Here is a 13,386-nt window from a genome sequence, read left to right on the forward strand (position 1 = left end):
TTTGGTGGGTCCTGTAATCCATCAAATGGAAAGTGAAAGTGATAAATATAAAATGTAGTAAGTTGAAAGTGATTATACAATTATATTTCTATATAGACCTTCTGTGTCTATATATACATTATATGATTATATAATATGTCTATTTATAACATACATGCTCAATGATAAACAAGAAAATTATAAGAAAATTATGTCTATTTATTGACTTAAACCTATTGATCCATGTCAGTGTGCATGATCCACACTAAAGGGTTCAAATTTTTTGCATATGTTAATCATTTATCTTAATTTAGCTAAAAATTACATGATATGCGTAAACATGAATAAATTTACCATATATATGGAATGCAAGATTGTCAACAAAAGGGGTGACAATGTACCTATAGTCAATTGACTGTTTGCAAAAAGGGTGATAATGAGACACAATATAAACATTGGTAATTATAAATAAAATATGTTGTAATCATTAGAAATGAACACAATAAATATGTAATCAAATTTCCTACATATGTTAATCATTTATCTTAAGTTAGCTAAAAATTACAGGATACACATATGCTAAAAATAACTTAGAAGACAACACGAACAATAGGCAACATCATAAACATGAACAAATTTACCTTATAAATGGAATGCAAGATCATCAACAAAAGGGGTGATGATGTACCTATAGTTAATTGACTATTAGAAAAAAGGGTGATAATGAGACACAATATAAACATTGGTAATTATAAATAACATATGTTGTAATCATTAGAAATGAACACAATAAATATGTAATCAAATTTCCTGCATTTGTTAATCATTTATTTTAAGTTAGCTAAAAATTACATGATACACATATGCTACAAATAACTTAGAAGACAACATGAACAATATGCAACATTGTAAACATGAACAAATTTACCCTATATATGGAATGGAAGATCGTCAATAGAAGGGGTGATGACATTTGTAGTCATTGATTATCTTCTTCTTCTTCACATCATCATCATTATCATCATCATCATCATTGCCATCATCACCATCATCATCGCCATCATCGCCATCATCATCACCATCATCATTGCGATGATCACAATCATCATCATCATCATCACCATCAAAAGACAGGATGCTAGATGGATTCTACCCCTGGAAAGATGGTCAAAAGTCAACTTCGATGGCACTTCTAAGGGCAACCCTGGCCCCTTTGGAAGTGGTGGAATTATAAGAAACAATTTTGGGGAGGGGATTGCAGCCTTTTCTCTCCTGCTTGGAACCCAGACCAACCATTTGGCTGAAGCTAGAGCCGTGTGCAATGTGGTTAAGCTGGCTTTTGAAGCTGGAGTTTCCAAACTTTGGCTTGAAGGGGACTCCAAAAATATAATTAACAATATTAATGGTATCTCCCCTCCCTTGTGGTTGATTGCAAATATAATTGATGAGGCATGTGCCACCCTCAAAAAAATTTGAGAAGGTCCACTTCACTCATGCGTTTAGAGAGGCAAACCCAGTTGCTGACTGGTTCACTAACAAAGGGGTGGGAGCAGACAAAGAGATGATCTGGCATTCCAGAAAAGATATTTTGATGGTGGCTAAGTCACTAATCGAGCTGGAGAAAATCCACGGAAGTATGGGTCAATCTAACTATAATGATGTTTAATAAAGAAAGAATGGATGTTAGTACGAGCAATAATATGTTTCATGGGTTTCCTATTCTCAAGGGATTTTCTCTGTCTTTTCAACACGTTTGGAGGATCGTTATCATTTTCACTCGCTATTGTATCAGAGAGGCAAATGATCACGAACCCAATAATAGAAATAGAGCCAAAATCTTGGCTGGAAAAAATTTGCAGAGATTGGGGCTCATGAGAATTGTTGAAGAAAAAATGGACATCATTGTATATGAGCAATGTTAGTATGCTAATAGAAACCAAATTTAAATAAAGCTTCTACAAACTAAACAAAATTCATAAACTTCAAGATAGACTAAGATGAGCTCTCAATTGAGAATATGAGCCATTAATGGACTCTCTCAATAAGAAGCTCTCTTGTTGAGTGTCTTTGTCTAAATAGATAGGATGTATGCTCAAGCTTATGCTTCAAAAAGGGCTTCAAATGGAGTTGGAATTTGGGTGTGAGTGTATGGTTTTGATGTAAAATGGCTTCTTAAAATGGCATTATGACTTTACTTCATGGATTGTGTTCTTTTGCAAAGGAGAAGGATCCAATTTATAGGCAAGAGGCTCGAGGGATTGAGGGCTAAGATGAAAGGATGGGAAAAAGCTCATGGAGGGCTCAGATTGCATGAGAGGAGAGCACATGGATTGTGCTTCCTTATAGCCAATCAGGGAGTGACACATGTCACAGGGTGAGAGGATGGAGGAAAGGGGAAGGATGAGTAAACAAAGGAGGCTCAAGGGATAAAATCTTCATAAAGACCCTCATAATGGCTTGTAAGAGCAATAAAAGGGCTTGGAAGAGTCATTTATGGCCTAGTGGGCTTCATAAAGTTTTATAGTTGGGATATTTTGAAGGAGATGAGAGGAATTTCGACTTGGGCTTGATTAGGAAGGTTTTAAGCTTGCTTAGGGTTGTGCAAATGATTAGAGGATGGATTAGGATGGTTTAGGATTAGCTTAGGGATAGGCAAGTGGATGGCATTTAATGAGGGTGGGTGAAGGAGGAGATATTTGTTGACTTTGGCTTGGGTTAGTAAGTCTTAACCCATGTTTAGAGAATGTGACAAGGTTAGGAGGGGATTAGGATTAGGTTTAAAGACATCTTCTAGAAGAGTCTAGACTTTGGATGAGGATAAAGACTTTCTAGAATAGTCTAGAACTTCCTAGGATGAGGACGAAGACTTTCTAGAAGAGTCTAGAACTTCTTAGGATGAGGATGAATTAGATTTTTAGGAAATAAATAAAGTTTTATTTATTTCAAGGGTTTGGGTTGAGGAGATATTTATTAAAACTTTTTTAATAAACATGAGGATTAATATTTAATCTTAATTAAATATTTTGTGTTGGGATTAGGGGTAGGAAATGATGGGATTAGCCTTTAATCAAAATTAAAGAAGGATTAGAAGATTTTGGAAGAGGTTAGTGGTCTTAAAGAAATTGGCCAAGTTTTGGGCAAAAAATAAATTTTTTATTTATTTTGGGTTTTTTGGTCAATTTATTAATTAAATAATTAATAAGGAAATAATGTTTAAATAAGATTTAAACATTTTTGGGGGGGATTCCTTAATTAAATATTTTTAATTAAGATAAAGGGATTTAATGGCATAAAAATAAATTAATTAATTAAATAATTAATTAATTAATAAATGATGATGTCATCAAAAAAATTTCAAAATATAAAAATACTTTATTTTCTAAAGGTTTTTAGGTGTCTACAGTCATGACTGGAGAATAGAGCAAAAAGGAGCCGGCGGGTGAAGTGGAGAAGTTGAAGAATATGGGAAAAGTCTGGAAAAAACTACAAAAGGGTAGAGTTGCAAATTTTTTTGAGAAACTCCATGGTTTTGACCCTGAGGTCACCAACAGCATGGTGAACTCATGGAACAATGGCAAGGTCAAGGTGAACAGGGTTTCCTTCCAAATCATAGAGGAGGTGGTTGCAGAGGTCACTGGTATCCCTATGGAGGGTTTCAAATCCTACAGGGACAAGAAACTTTCGTCCAATGCAGTTAAGGAGTTCGTGAAAAATTCTACAGAGATGAACAAGCTAGAAAAGAAAGAGTCTTTCTATGTGACGGAGACTATAAAGAAGTTATGGAGGAATGTTTTATATGCCCTCATTGATTATGTTACCCTGGACCCTAAGTTTGATCGAGTCAAAACTCACCATTTTGTGATTTTAAATCATTTTTTCCATAAGAAAAGAATTTCCATACCCTTTTACCTTCTCACTTCTATGAACAAGGAAATCTCTAGTTTCAAGAAGAAAGCCATTGTTAACCCTGCTTTGCATGAGGGATTATTGCTCCTCATCCATGAGCATTTCAAAGTTCTGTCTATATGTAAGAACCCTCCTCATGTTGAGGATGTTGACGAAGGTAGCTCTAGCTTTTCTTCTGACCCTGATGACATTCAGAGCATTAGCTCAGAGGAGGAGAATGTTTCCTCAGGAAAGAAGAAAAAAGGTCAAGCCAGGAAACTATCCACTGCTACAACTCCCAGCAGGAAAAGCCCTAGGGATCACAACCAAGCTCATGCAAAAGAGGGTTATGCTGAGGAGGAGGAGGAAATGGATATGGAAGATTCTAACAAAGTGTCAGAGGAGGAGGTGGAAGAGGAGAAACCTGGGAAAAATGGAAGAGGGAGGTTGTGAGAGTTGAGGAGACTAGAAATTAGAGGATAGATGCTATTCCTCTTCCCCTCTTCCCTGTCCAGTCTCATCCTCCTTCGGAGGAAAAAGTGAATTTCATCACTGGTGAGAATGAGGGGGAAGTGCAGGTCAAAAATAGGATAAAGGCCTGGAAAAATTTTAATGCAAGGACTTCTACTATGGGGATTTTTAGGGAAGCTATGAACCCTCAAATCCTAGTGGACAACCTGGAGTAGCCTAGGCTCAATGAGCTCATAGACCCAACTATCCTGGCCATCTCGGACAACACAAGGGAGACTGGAATGAACCTTCTAAATAATGCCTGCAGTAGTATGATTGACAACTTTAGATCAATCAAATGGCTCTTCCATGAGCTAGAGGAAGTTAGAGAAAGGGTATCCCAGATGGAAAGTATTAAGAATAAGACAGGTAATGACAGCTAGGAGGACCAGGAAAATAGAGAAATCTTAAATGAAAGGAGATTAAGAAATCTTGAAAATTACAACCACAACCTAGCAAGTCAGATGATTTCTCTCCTGAGTTCGATGAATGACAACATCCAATCCCTTGCTGGTAAACTTAAGGACAGGGGCTTGCTGGTGGAGGAGGGAGGATAGAATAGGGATAAGGCCAGGTCGGATGATGACAAGGCCACAATCAATACTCTCACCAGTATGGATCGGGGCATTGAGAAGGTCCAGGATCAAATGGCAAAGGAGCAGCAAAAGATAATCGAGGCAGCTCAAACTATGCAAGAAATGGAGAAGATAACTAAAGACTAGTTTTCTTACCTTTATTCTTTTTGTCTTCCTGGCTTTTGGCTTTTTGACAGGCTTTCTGTAGTTTGTTTTTGTTTGTTTGTTTTCTGGCCTTTCTGTGGGCCTTTGTTTTGGGCTAGGCCTTTGGGTCTTTTTTCAACTATTGGACTTCTGTTTTGCCTGGGCTTCTATGGCTTATTATAAGCCTTGTTTATGTAAAACTTATGGGTTTCAGGATCCCTTAAAACCTATTTTTCTTATCAAAAACATGAATTACCTTAATAAATGTATGCCAATTGTGTGTTTTCAACCCTGCCCCAAATTCACTTTTCTTTGATATCAGATTGTTTATGTTCACAGAAAATCCTATGGGAAATTGTTTTTTTTTTTTTTATGACTTCTTTTATAGCATTGCTCTGCTACTCTAACAATAACCATGCCCAGTAGATGTGTTTTGTCTAAAGAAGAGTCAGAGATAGGAAATCATATGTTCATTCACTGTTCTTTCTCCAGGATAGTTTGGGGCATCCTCACCCAGGACTTAGGCCACAGTTGGTGCTATCCTTCTAAACTCCTGGACTTTTTGTGTCAATGGTCTATCTTGAAGGAAATTAGCTCCTAGATCCTACCACATTTTTGTTGGAGCATATGGAAGGAGAGAAACAATAGGATTCTTAGAGACATGGAGGAGCTGGCTTTAGTTGTTGGGAGAAAGAATTTCAGTACCATAAAGGAAAAATTTTCTGTGAGGAAGGGGGGTGAATTTGAGATAGGAGGTAGGATCAAGGAGAAGGTTAAAGACAGTTCAAGGAAAAGATAGGAAGCCAAGTGGTTCCTTCCCCCTAAAGGCTTGCACAAAGCCAACTTCGGTGGAGCCTCCAAGGGCAACCCTGGCTCCTCAGGTAGTGGAGGTGTGATAAGGAATAAAAATGGAGATAGTATTGCAGCTTTTTCTCTCCCACTGGGATTCCAAACCAATCATTTTGTGGAAGCGAATGCCACATGCAATGTTGTAAAACTAGCTTTTCAAATTGGTGTCACCAATTTATGGCTTGAAGGGGATTCAAATAACATTATAAAGTGCATCATTGGCAACTCACATCCATCATGGATGATTGCAAATCTAATTGATGAGACTCGTGACACCCTCGCCAAATTTAGTAAAATCCACATCACTCATATTTTTTGGGAAGAAAACATGGTTTTCGACACGTTTGCGAACATTGGGGTCGGCAAAGACCAGAAAATGACTTGGCTTCTCAAAAAAATTTAGCCAGCAGATGTTAAAAGTTTGATTGACTTGGACAAGATCCAAGGAAGTACGGAGAAAATCAAGCTATAATTATGATTATGAAGGTTTTAAGTAATAAGGGTACTTTTCAATATGGAAGCATGGGAAATCATAATTACAGTAATTCATTATTGATTAATCGACACAATTTGTGGGTTGTTTTTCGCACTTGCTTCTGGAACAATAGCAGGGCTATTTTTCTTTGGTTATTGCTAACTCTCAGTGGTCCCTTTCAATCACAAAGTGAGGAGCACATGAGTAAAGAGGGTGTGCAATGTACAAAAATGGTAGGAAAAAGGTACAAAAAGGAGCTAATGGGAGATTTTGAGAAATGGAGAAGTAGGGAGAAGGTGTGGGAAAAGCCAGAAGAGGGTGGGGTTACCAATTATATCATGAAGTTGCATGGTTTCAATCAGGAGGTGACCAAAAGCATGGTGGGGTCCTGGAAGGATGGCAAGGTGAAGGTGAACAGGGTCTACTTCCAGATAATGAAGGAGGTGATTGCAACTATCACCGAAATCCCTATCGAGGGTTTTAAATTCTTTAGGGATAAGAAGCTCTCGACCAATGCAGTTAGGGACTTTTTGGAGAGTGAGAAGGAACTGAAGGCATTAAGAAAGATTGACACCTACTATGTCCCCGACTCCATGAAGAAGCAGTGGAGGTATGTTCTGAGAGTTGTTATCAAGTACATCACATTGGACCCTAGGTTTGATAGACCTTGCACCCACCACTTTGTTATATTGAATCATTTCTGGCATAATGCAAATATTTCCTTTCCATATTATCTATTAACCTTAATGAGCAAGGCGGTGGACAACTTCAAAAAGAATCCCACCACAAACCATGCTCTGCATGAGGGGTTGTTGCTGCTTATCCATGAGCACTTTAAGGCTCAGACTATAAGCATCGCTCCCCCTTAGGTAGAGAAGGTGGAGTTTGGTAGCTCTAGTTACTCCTCTGACTCTGATGAAATTTAGAGCCTCAAACTCTGAGAAAGGAGGGATCTCTTCTTCGGGAAAATTAGCGAGTCACCAAGCTAAAAAATTTCCCTCCCCCATAACCCCTATTAGAAAAAGCCTTAGGGATCTTGGGCAGAAGCCTCCTGAGAAGGATGAGGAGGGAGTTAGTGATGATGAGGAGGAGCTGGAGTCTGAGGAGGTGGTTAAGGAGATGCAGGAGGAAATTAAGGATGAAAGTGGAAGGAAGAAACATAAGAGGGAGAGTTTGGAGGAAGTGCATTCTCAGTTTGAGGAGGCATCTATGCTGCCCCTATCTCTTATCCACCTCCAAGCCCAACCTGAGGAAAAGAAAGAGGAGAATGTAGGGTATGTGGAAGGGGAAGTGCAGGTCAATGATAGGAGGAAAGCTTGGATAAACTTTAATGTAAAGACTTCGAAGATGGGCATCTTCAGGGAGGCCATGAATTCCCAAATCCTTTTGGAAAATCAAGAGGAAAAGTGGCTAGAAGAACTCATTGACCCAGAGATAGTGGCTATTTTGGATAGAGCCAGGGAGACAGGGATGAACCTCCTGAACAAAGATCATAATAGTATGATTCACAATTTTAGATCAATCAAATGGCTTTCCATGAGCTGGAGCAGGTCAAAGATTAGGTGAGACATATTGAGGCAACAAGGAAAGGGATGGATGTTAAGAGGAGGATGGATTCAGCTGACAGGCTCAATCTGGTGAAAAGAAGGATACACAACTTGGAGAACTACAATCAAAACATTGTGAATTAGATGTTCTCTTTGTTAAGCTTCATTAACAACAACAACATCTCTCTTATGGGTTGGATCAAAGAAAGAGAAATGCAGGATGATGAGGAAGGAAATGAGAGGGATGAAGCCAGAAGAGATGATGACTTCGCAAAGGACAACACCATTCCTGATCAGGACTAGGGGGACCAAAAGGTGCAACAACTACAAGCAGAGGAAAACCAATTGGCATTCGAGGCTGCTCAGGTTATGCAAGAGATGGAGCAAAAGAGCGAGAAATAACTCTCGCCTATTCTTTTGTTTTTCTTTGTCTTTTGGCTTTTGGTTTGGCTTTAGGCCATGGTTTCACTTGTCATTTTTCTTGGTCTTTTCTCGGAACTCTACTTTTTGGCTGGGCTTTAAGCTTATTATCAGCCTTTGAACTTATACTTTTTTGGTTGGGCTTTCACACTTATTACCAGCCTTATATGTTTTAACTATTGGGTTTCAGGATCCCTTTAAAACCTATTTATCTAATTAAAAACAATAACCAATTAAGGTCACTTGTATCAATTTGGTCTCCATTGTTATTTGATCGAATGCTATTTTTCATTGCATTGTTGAATTCTTCAATGTCACTACAAGTTTTGACAATTTGGTCTTTGTCACACCTTCCATCCAAGATTTTCCATAATGTCTATGTTACATTCTTTCCAATATACATAGGATCAAACAAATGCACAATCAGGAGTTTCTCATAGTATGAAAACCTAGTAAATTATGTAGGATAAATTTTTAGTACTTTTGGAAGTTGGTCATTGATTCCTTGATGACCTTCACAAGCATCAATCACATCATCAATAAACAAAACATAATATCAAAATATAAATTTGAAACAAAAACCATCAGATGGAATGACATTACCTAGATGTTTTATTTTATTATATGCCAACTTCCTTAGGCAAGGTGTAATTCTCTATGGCCTTGACGTAGTCTCTTCTTTCCCATTGAAAAGATGTTTTCTGATAATTCAGTACTTATGATTTCTATGCAAAAAGTGTCTATTCTCTTTGAAAACCTACTTTCTTAAACTTTTTGAATGATGAGATTTAATCTTTGGACCACAAACTAGACATGAAAATTTTCCCTTTGTCAGAAGAGAAAAAAGATCATGTATAATTGGATTAAATGTGTTAAATTTGACATACCAAAAAAGAGGTGTTAAGAAGAGAACATACCAAAAAAATGTGTTAGCCCAAGGGCATCATGTATTGTCAATACAAGCATTGCATGAAATTGAAAGTGTCTTTATCCTATTGGTCTATAGATGTCATACATAGTAACCCCATTCCATAGCACCATCAACTTTTCAATAAGGGGTTCAATATATATATTGATATCTTTAACTTGGTACTTACCTAGTTGAATGAACAAAAGCATTACATAATTATTATGACCATTTTGATGGATTAGTAATAATAAATTAATTTAGATGACCATTAATTCAAAAAATACTTGGAACAATCAGTGTCAACATTATGTGTTCTCTCTTTATGGATGACCAAGGAGGTATATTATTGTTGATAACAAAAATAGGCCACAATGAGTAAGTAGATCTCATCTCTCCAAAAGGATTGACACCGTCTATTGCCAATGAAAGTTTGAGATTATGAGGCTCTTCTTTAAAGTGTGGCCATTTTTTTCCTCTATTTTCTTAAATGCCAAACCATCTGTAGGCATTCACATAATGTCATCTTGACTTCTATTTCGTGCATGGTAATCCATAAATTATGCCAAGCTATTGCACCTAAATAATCATTGCAAACATGGAATAATGGGAATATGTTAAAGAACCTTGTGAGACACCCTTTTTGTTAATCGATCTGATTGATATCTACTAATATGACAAATGGTGCATTGTGTTGTAAATTCATGTTGTTTATGGTATATAATATGATCATTTGAACATGTATGTATTGTTTGATACTCCATTCTAATATCTTTCATGGTGGTAGATAATATTCGGTATGAGCAAGGTAGAATGTTTGATGGTGGTAACAAACACTCACCTATCAACCTATGACCAAAAATATAATTTGTTAATTTAAAGAATATTAATTGCTACATGAACCCAATTCTAATTGTAAGGGAAGTACGAGTAAAATAATGAAAGAAGATGGCATACCTTAACATACGTTTCATTGCTACATTGGATAAACCATTCATAACCTTCAAGTTCACCAACAACAATACAATGGCAAGAAGAGTTGTTTTGGAGCCTTCATATAGGTACTCGTGTGCCTTCTAAAGTATAAGTACATCAAGTTGTGCATCGAGATCATCATCATCATCATCATCTTGATCATTGTGATCATTTTGATCATTGTGATCTTCATCATCATGGTCTTCTTCCATGGTATCATTACCTTCTACTTCAATATTCACACCTCCATGTTCCCTCATTTGGAAATCCACATTCTCTGAATTGTCATGGTCCATAACATGAAACTTAGGGATGTTGACCTATATGAAAATGATGACCTTATATTAACCATGATGTCATCATCAAATCGTGTCTTCTATAATTTATAAACTATTAAAATACATACCAATGGATGATATTGATTTCCCCTTCAATGTGACCATGTTGCCTACAATGTTGTTTAGCTATTGTGATTAGATATCTTTCAGTCTTTAAGCCCTTACAAATTTTGCAAGGACAATAACATTTTCCATCACCTTTTCTTTTTAAGTTAGACCACAATCTAGAAATTGTCTCCTTATTTTTTTGTGCATTGATATTGTCAGACATGGTCTTTCTTGAATGGAAAGACTCATTGGTGGAAGAAGGATGATTTGTTTGCAACCTGCAGATGGAGTAGTAAGAGGAAGACACATATAGAAATGAATACTAAAGTGAGACAGATAGAAAGAGGTATAGATAGAGAGATAGATTGATAAAGATATAAAGAAATATAAAAAATGATAAGAAACAAATACTTAGTTGACCTTCCATAACTCTACCTCTACATATTGCAGTTGCTACATACAAGCACTTCCTGAGAAAATGGGCACCAATAACCAAGAAGGGAACATGAGAGTCCATTTGGCTCAAGAGAAGGATGCACAAAGTGACCTAGGGGCAAGAGGAAATGTTGATCTAGAGAGAGGAGAGTCTCTAATGTTCAATAGAACCCTACTAAAGACTATCACAGAGCAAGAACCTCCCGAAAGAAATACATTTTTCAGAACTCTCTGCAAGGTAAGAGGTAAGGTCTGCAAAGTTGTTGTATATTTTAGTTCAACTGATAATATAGTATCAATAGAAATGGTAGAGAAGCTTGGATTGAAGAAGTTTCCTCATCCTAACCCTTATAAGGTTTCATGGTGAAATAAGGAGCAGCAGGTCATAGTAAATGAACAAGTTCATGTTCAATTTCAAATAGGGAAGTACAAAGACAAGATTGTCTATGATGTTGCAAAAATGGATTCTTGTCACCTATTGTTAGGTAGGCCATGACAATTTGATGTTAATTCTAAGCCAAAAATGGGAAGGAATACACCATGAGACCACTGCCAAAAGATAGGAAGGACATCCAATGTGCATCTAGTGTGATGGTGGTTGGAGAGGAGTTTTTGAAGACCCTCAACCTGAAAAACAGCCCTTGCTTTGGCATAGTAGTAAAGCCAAAACTTGGAGAAAAAGGAAAGGAGTTAGGTCTATGAACCAAGTAGGAGTTAGAACATGTTGGAGTGGGGCCAACCTAAGATATTTTGGAATCTTCAAGAACTTGGTAAAGGGTATCTGGAAAGGTGTAAGTAAACAAGTATTTTTTACAGGTAAAAAGGAGGAATCTAGAGCATTATAAATAATGAAGAACAAACTTAAATCCATACAGCTTCACCTCTATTTACAATTTGACCTTTATGCATGTGAAATATGACAATATACAAAATTTCATGTCACATTTTCACTTTAAAAAGAACACCAAATATACCTTTGCTACAATATCTTCTTCAAATTCTTTTCTATTAGATTCTTCAGAACTGCAAGCTCCTATGCAAAAAAAAGATGAGATGTACGAAGTAATTTTTGATAGCCAATATTTAAACAAATCAACTATCAAAAAAACAATTTATGAAATTTAGTTACTTTATTATGTACCAAAGACTTGGCAAGATGTTCCCACTTCTATATATAGAATGCCTATCTACATGGTTGTTTGCAAATAGTCTAGTATGGTGCCACTTTTTAATAGCAAAATATGTCACTAGGGCTGGTAATTTGGCTCAAGAGATGCACAAGCCTATTGACACCACTGAACTTTTAGTTCATATTGCATTTAGTTGTCTTCTTTAACAAAATCCAAAGAGAATACAAACAAACTAATGAGCCATGTCAATCTCAATCGAATAGCATGTACTATAGTGAGTATTAAGAAACTGACCCTACAAATAACATCCAGTTCATAAAGTAGAACTTGGTAAAATTGTCCTTCACTTACACCATCTTTGAATAAAAACCAAAGTTGTCACTAAGGAGACATAAGAAATGCATAACTAAATCTCACTACAAAAACTGATAAAATGAAATAAATTACCTATAAAATATGATTCATAGAGGCTTTTGTCTTGTTTCTCTGCGAAAAGAAATCAGTAGCTCCCTGCAAAGAATCAAAGTGAAATAATCATTCCACTTTCCTAATATCATACTTTAAATTTTGAGTAGCAAGTGAATTTCTGAAAATCAAATTTTTAATTTTGAGAAGCAGTAACTTATCTAAGAATCTTCAATTTCATTGGTTGGTTCAGTGTTAATAAAATGCATAATAATCAAGGTAGAAATTGTGCTCTAGAGGGTTTTCTCCTCTTCATCATTTAGTAATTTAGAACAAGTCCCTAATCCATGGTATGTGAAGTTGTAAAAGTTTTCCCAAATTTATTTCTTTGTGACTTCAGGCCAGTCTTTAGATGCAACCACCTGACATTTGTACCAAACCCAAAATATTAAGATAAGCATTTCTCATATGAATTGTGTGAACTAGAACAATAGCAAACAATGATCTATATTGAAAACCTACTACCACTACTAATAGACTAGAATCTTATCCAGGGTTTTGATGTGTAACATCTACCCCATGAGAGTCTAAAAGACATTGTGAACTTTTTAATCAAGTAATGTTTCTTACTTGTAAGAAAACCTGATAAACACAAAAGCCGATAATTAGAAAAGTTCTCCACGAGTGCACATTAAATAAATAGAAATAGATCTACAAAATGATAAAAAAGGAAACTCGACACCAACTTGTATCGAGAATAATTG

Source organism: Cupressus sempervirens, chromosome 8 (genome assembly GCF_028749045.1).
Source record: "Cupressus sempervirens isolate cs-2001-9-10 chromosome 8, ASM2874904v1, whole genome shotgun sequence".
Lineage (NCBI taxonomy): Eukaryota > Viridiplantae > Streptophyta > Pinopsida > Cupressales > Cupressaceae > Cupressus > Cupressus sempervirens.